The following is a 6,330-nucleotide window of genomic DNA, read 5'->3' as shown; positions in this document are numbered from 1 at the left end:
GAGATTATTTAGATATTTATATTTATCTTTGTCTTGTTGTAATAAATCAAAAAATAAGGGCATTTTTCCTATAGAAATTACAAATTATTTATATTTTATTCAGTAGTAAATTATTTTTATACCAAAATCATTTGGATAAATATTAATATTAATAATATATTATGTTTAATCGTGTAAATATTTTACTACGTCGATAATGGTTTATTATTATTGTTAATTTTTTTTACATGATGTTCTTCTTATTTAAATGTTTTGAATGTTTTTCTTTTGGACTTGATTATAGATTTATTATTATTATTTATTCTTTTTTTTTATGAAAAATGTCATTATTTTTACCATCATTGTAGTCTTGTGTAAACAATTATCATCATTTTAGAATTTGAGTGAGTTGTACAATACATTTATTTCTTGTAAAATTTTAAAGACGTTGATTATCAAAAAAAAAAAAACAAACATAATCATGATAAAACTATTAAAATGATGGCTAGGTATGTACTTCGCATCTACATTTATGAATATTGAATGGTAGTTTAAATTACTAGGTTAGGTATAAGTTTCTACTAACCTACAATGTACCTACTAATGCCATTAAATAAGTTGTCCATATCCGATTTTGAATATGACCGTGCACGCCCCGTTATATAAAATGCTTAAAACGTCTTTATTTAAAATTGTTTTGTAAAATTAATTTCAAATTCGGTATAGATTATTTACGTGAATGTTATTGACACATAAGTAGGCTGTAGGACTGTAGCTACCTACAGGGCCGGCGCTATACATTTTTTTAGGGGGGGGGGGGTATTCATTATAATTTGCCGACTGAAAATTAAGTGATTTTCCGACTATATTATTCAACATACTCAATGACTCTCGTAATTTACATACTTCAAGTACATTTTTTAATAGATACATCTACCCTGTTCGTCTCATGAAAACAGGATTTAGGCTAATATTTTCAAAGCCACTCGGGATCTATGTATTAGTTGTAAATGATTATTAGTGTGAGTGAAATTAAATAAGGGTATCCTCTCTCGTACGCGCATGCACATGTCAATAACTCAATGACCATATCAATTTTACAACAAGAATTTTACAAAAACATACATTTGTTTTGACAAAATTAGAGTTAGTTGACGTTGTCTGATTTTGATTCTGAAAAATATTTGAATTCAGCAGAAAATTGTCTATAGATCATTCGAAACATTTTCCGTTTTTAATATTAATTTTAATTATTATTCGTATAGTAGATATTTTCAAGTTTTCAATTACAGTTCACAATAATATAAAATTTAGATTTTACAAAGTGCTTCGTAGGATCTATAGACAATTTTCTGGTGAGTTAAAATTTTTTTCAGAATCAAAATCAGACAACGATAACTAACTTAAATGTTGTCTTTAGGTCTTTTCAGCTAAAATTGACGACAGTAGCAAGGCCCCTTTAATGCAAGTTGCTAAATCATTAGACAGTGTTTATTAAAAAGAATATTTTTTTCAAAGCAAAATTACAATATTTGTATTATTTTATATTAAGTTGTCTTTCTTTAAGAAAAGCCCAACGTTTCACCATGAGATTAATATAAATTTCATCAGTTAAATATTTGTTACAATTTAATAAGCGATCTACTCCCGTAGTAGAACGTAAGCAATTCTTCACAATCTTCAATTTACTGAGCGTGTGCTCGTTTGATGCAGTACTAACCGATGCTGTAAAAATCAATCTGCATAGTTTATTGCCAATAGGCAAAATATGTTTTAATTCTTTGGATACTTTAAATATTTCAGTTAATTTTAAAATGTTTTTATTGATACAGTGATGGTATAAAATATTTAATTGAGTTATAACTCCATCATAATCACAAATATTAGATTCATTACATTTAGGAGGGAATATTTATTCATACCTTTCTTCAAATCATCTATTGAACAATTGTTTTCACATGGAACCTTAAAAATGTTCACAAGTGGTTCTATGATCAGCATACAATTTTTTTAATGTTCAGAAGACAAATTTATTAATGCATCGAATACTTTTTTGAATTCCGCATTCTGTAAAAATCTTTTATATTGATAATTTACTGTGTGCTAGCATTCGAGTATATATTTTTGGGCTTCAATCTTCTTCGATGGTGTCGGTTAAAATCTTCTTCTGGGTTAATATTTAATTTTTTAGCAAAAATTATTGCACTTTTTATTAAATTATTTAATGCCATATTATTATCACTCATTCTGGTTAAACTGTCAATAGTATGTGTTGGTAACATTAAAATATAAATTAGGTCATAATGGGTATAATAAATTATATTTGAATTTTGAAATAATCATAAATTATAATAAAATCATAATTGCTGATTTGCCGACCGCTATATCAAAATGACAAATTTGCCGAATAAAATGAGCCAGGTGTCGTAAGTGGGTGGGTGTAATACCCCCTCACACCCCCCACTAAAACCGTTCCTGGCTATCTACCATTATAATTTAATGTTTGGATAGCTGTAAATTTAGTCTCACTTTTAATTTTTTGTGTCAATTTTAGTATGGGATTAAAAATATTAATACACATAATCGGTACATATCCATAAATATTTAAGCCTAAGTATTTTTTATAACTATACATTTTAGATTCTGAGCGGAGCGAGGAGGCTATAGTGGTTTTACAATGGTGTTTATTTTATTTATTTTTTTTTATCCTGTATACACAATTTCTACAAGAAGAAGTGCTTTGATTTCAACATAATATAGTACCTTTTTCGATTTTCTCAATAGTTATTTAATGCCACGGGAAGAACTACCGACAAATTATGAAAACTGGTTAAAAATGGGATTTTAATTTCTAACACTTTATTTATCGCCAGAGCAACGAATAATAAAAAATAATAATATTAATTCAACTAACAGACTATAATAATTATTAATAAAAGTTATATAGTTAAATTCAAAATTTTGTTTTTATTGAATATAAACCCATTTTTAAAGTTTTTAAGGGCTTTTTTTAGTGCATTTTTTGATGTTTAAGCATTTTTTTAAGGCATTTTTCTTGTTTTTTAGAGCATTTAAATCCGTTCCCTAATAATAACAATATATCCAGACTGACAAACCTTCTCCGCTCAGAATTGTTTTTCTTATACAATAATAATATTATATCATTGAATTCAAGTTTAATACAATCCATTATACATTGGCCCACTTGTAATCTACTATACAGCAGAGCGACATGCACTTTTCTGCTTTCTTTCTTCTTATTAATACTTGATTAGAGATTCATAGTTGACATAATATGACTGTAACTACTTATGCAAATATATTGTGCTTCTGGTTTCATTTTATTTAACGAATGACTCGTTGTGTGTCGAATTTAATTAATTTATGATAAAAAATATCATATCCGATCATTATGATTTATAGTTCAAACTTCAAATTTAACGCATCCTGTATGCTACAGGCTTTATATCACACATGCGATAAGTGCCAAATGGCCAGTGGCGCAAATATGGTGGGGGGGGGCTTAGCCCCCTTAAAATCACTCAAAGCCCCTTCAAAATATAATAGTATACCATTCTTAAAAGTGTGCACCTATAAATTATAATTTAAAAAAAATGTGTTGGGACTTGAGCCCCTCTAAACATTTTTCCTATTTGCGTAATTGCAAATGGCAAAGTTATAATAAATACATATCACTCATGTTCAAATTAGTAGGACACAATAGCGTCTATATTAAATTATACCCGATATATAATGACGCATAAGCGCCAAAGATAAATTAAAAAGAAATATAACTTTAACCAATCATATGATATTTTATATGTTGCAATACATTCGAAGTTATCAATAATCCATTATAATATGCAAACATATATCACTGTGAATAGTGCGTCCGATTTTTAATTGTTTTTATACATTTTGGTTTGTATGTATAATGCTGTATGTGTAAATTGCCACCTAAGTATTTTTTAATTAATACTATTCCCAAATATATATATATATCGTAAGTTATTAAAATCATTATGTAAATCAAACTACTTTATAAGGATGCATTGGGTGTTCAAACACCATGAATTAAAAATACTTAACAAAGTTCTGGTCTTAATAGACGTTATTATCCGGGTTAGTATTGGATAATACGGGTATTCAGTAGTCTAGAAAAAACACAAATTTGAAATCTGAGCACCTCCGAAAATTGTCAAGCCCAAAAAAAATGTAAAAAAAAAATTATTTAAATTATTTATAATAAAATATAAATTCCTAACATGAATACGCAGCTGCATTTGTTATAGATCAAACTAGGTTTATTAATGTACAGTATTTAAATTTTTCGATGAAACTACAAGAACTGAAACAATGGGAAATTAATTATTTACTTTTTTATTTTATTAGAGTCGTTAGAGTCCATATGCCACTTATTTAAATGTATGTACCTTAAATTCTTAACATATAATTTATAAGTTTCCAAATACTTATCTGTATACTATCTTTAACATAGGTGTTAACCCATACAACCATACAACTAACTTACATTACATAGTTGGAGTCAATAATGGGGATTGTGCAAAATCAACAGTTATAACAGATTGATATTTCAATTTTGCATAATATTACGTATATTACAGAATATTGTTAATTTTATGATGGCTTAAAATTCAAATAAGCTTTTTTTTTTATAGTTTTATGAAGTTTAAATCTATACACACATATATATATTATATAAATTAATGTTTATCTGTCTGTCTGTCTGTGTGTGTGTGTCCTCTATGCATTCCTAAACAGCTGGACAGATTTTGATGAAATTTGTTGTGTGTGTTTAAATGGTTCTCGGGATGATTTATAGCGGATATTTTTATTTATAAATAATTGCAATTGGTTATAAGAAAATATTGGTAGAAATTAGTATTTATTATTTTATTTTTTGCCATTGGTTAATTGGACAAATTAGGTACAAAATATAGAATTTTAGCACATTTCCTACTTGATAATATACTGTCGCACATTGTCCACAATACACCGTAGTTATGATTACCTAGTAGGAAGGCTGAATTGCGCCAAAATAGAGTTGAACAATCACAATTTTTTAAAAGTTGTAATTTTTTAAGGGTAGAGTGCATGGTCAACTAGTTACAAATATTAGGTCATATAAAAAATGTATTCTTACAAATAATTATACGATGCGAGTCAATGATAACAGGCAACAGCAAAACAGTTTGACAATTACAAAACAATTACTCAGTTACACTACACTTGTCACTAAAGTACTAACCAAATAAAAATAATGCAAAAAAAAAAACAATTAATCGTAACTTGACTACGTGAGAGGTGCGTCGTAGTGTGATACAATTTATTACGTGTCAAGTCGACGAATATAACTAAAAGTTTAAAGTAGGTAGGGCATAGCCGTAAAGAAATAAAATAAAATATAAATTATTATTTCGCGATTTCTGGAAAACTGTTAAATATATATAGCCAACCTAGGTTGTAAAGAACAAAAATATTTGGGTTTTGGGTCAACCAGGTGTTTTGAAAAGAAAATCATTCGGGTTATATGATTTTTAAGAGTTTTTATCGGTGTAGCTAGGGGTACCAGTTAATTTCCGACAGCTGTAATTTTTTTCGTTATTTTTCTTCAGAATGTCCGCCATAAATGCATAAAATAAGCACTTTTCATCAGCGCAATATTATAATTAATAAATAAAGCAATACGGAGATATTAACGTTTGGTTTATTGTACTATAGTGTAATATATAATATTTAAACTTAAAATAAAACACAAAACAACTAGTGGCGACGGTCCATATGGAATGTTGTGCTATTCAATACATATATACATACGATTTACGCATAAATATATATATACGCACTCCTTACATCCTTACACACGCGACACGTGCAACACATAAACAATATTCAACGCCTCTCCGTTCAGATATTTAAGAAAAACAACATAATCAATTATCAGCGGCGCCAGATGACACCGTATATTATAAAACCATAAATGCATTTTTACGTATATAATATATACATATATATTATATTCTACGAGACCCCCTCGATAATTTTCCAATCAAGACGTTCGGTCAAAATAAAACAATAAATTACCAGTGACACCTTTGACGCACCGCCTAAAATAAGAAAAAAACATCACGTACACCGAAGCCACATTATATAAGGACCCTACAGAATAGACTCGTCAGCCAGTACCTTTCAGAAAGAAGACCCCACGCACAAGGGTCCACGCCAGTCAACTTCACGACACTCTCACACTACTGTCCAAGGAGTGCTTATGGTTGTGCGTATATGCGTGTACAGTATATGTATGTTGGATTATCTCAGCATTCATTATGA

This window comes from Acyrthosiphon pisum, chromosome X (assembly GCF_005508785.2).
Source record: "Acyrthosiphon pisum isolate AL4f chromosome X, pea_aphid_22Mar2018_4r6ur, whole genome shotgun sequence".
Lineage (NCBI taxonomy): Eukaryota > Metazoa > Arthropoda > Insecta > Hemiptera > Aphididae > Acyrthosiphon > Acyrthosiphon pisum.
Note: the sequence above shows the minus strand (reverse complement) of the source record.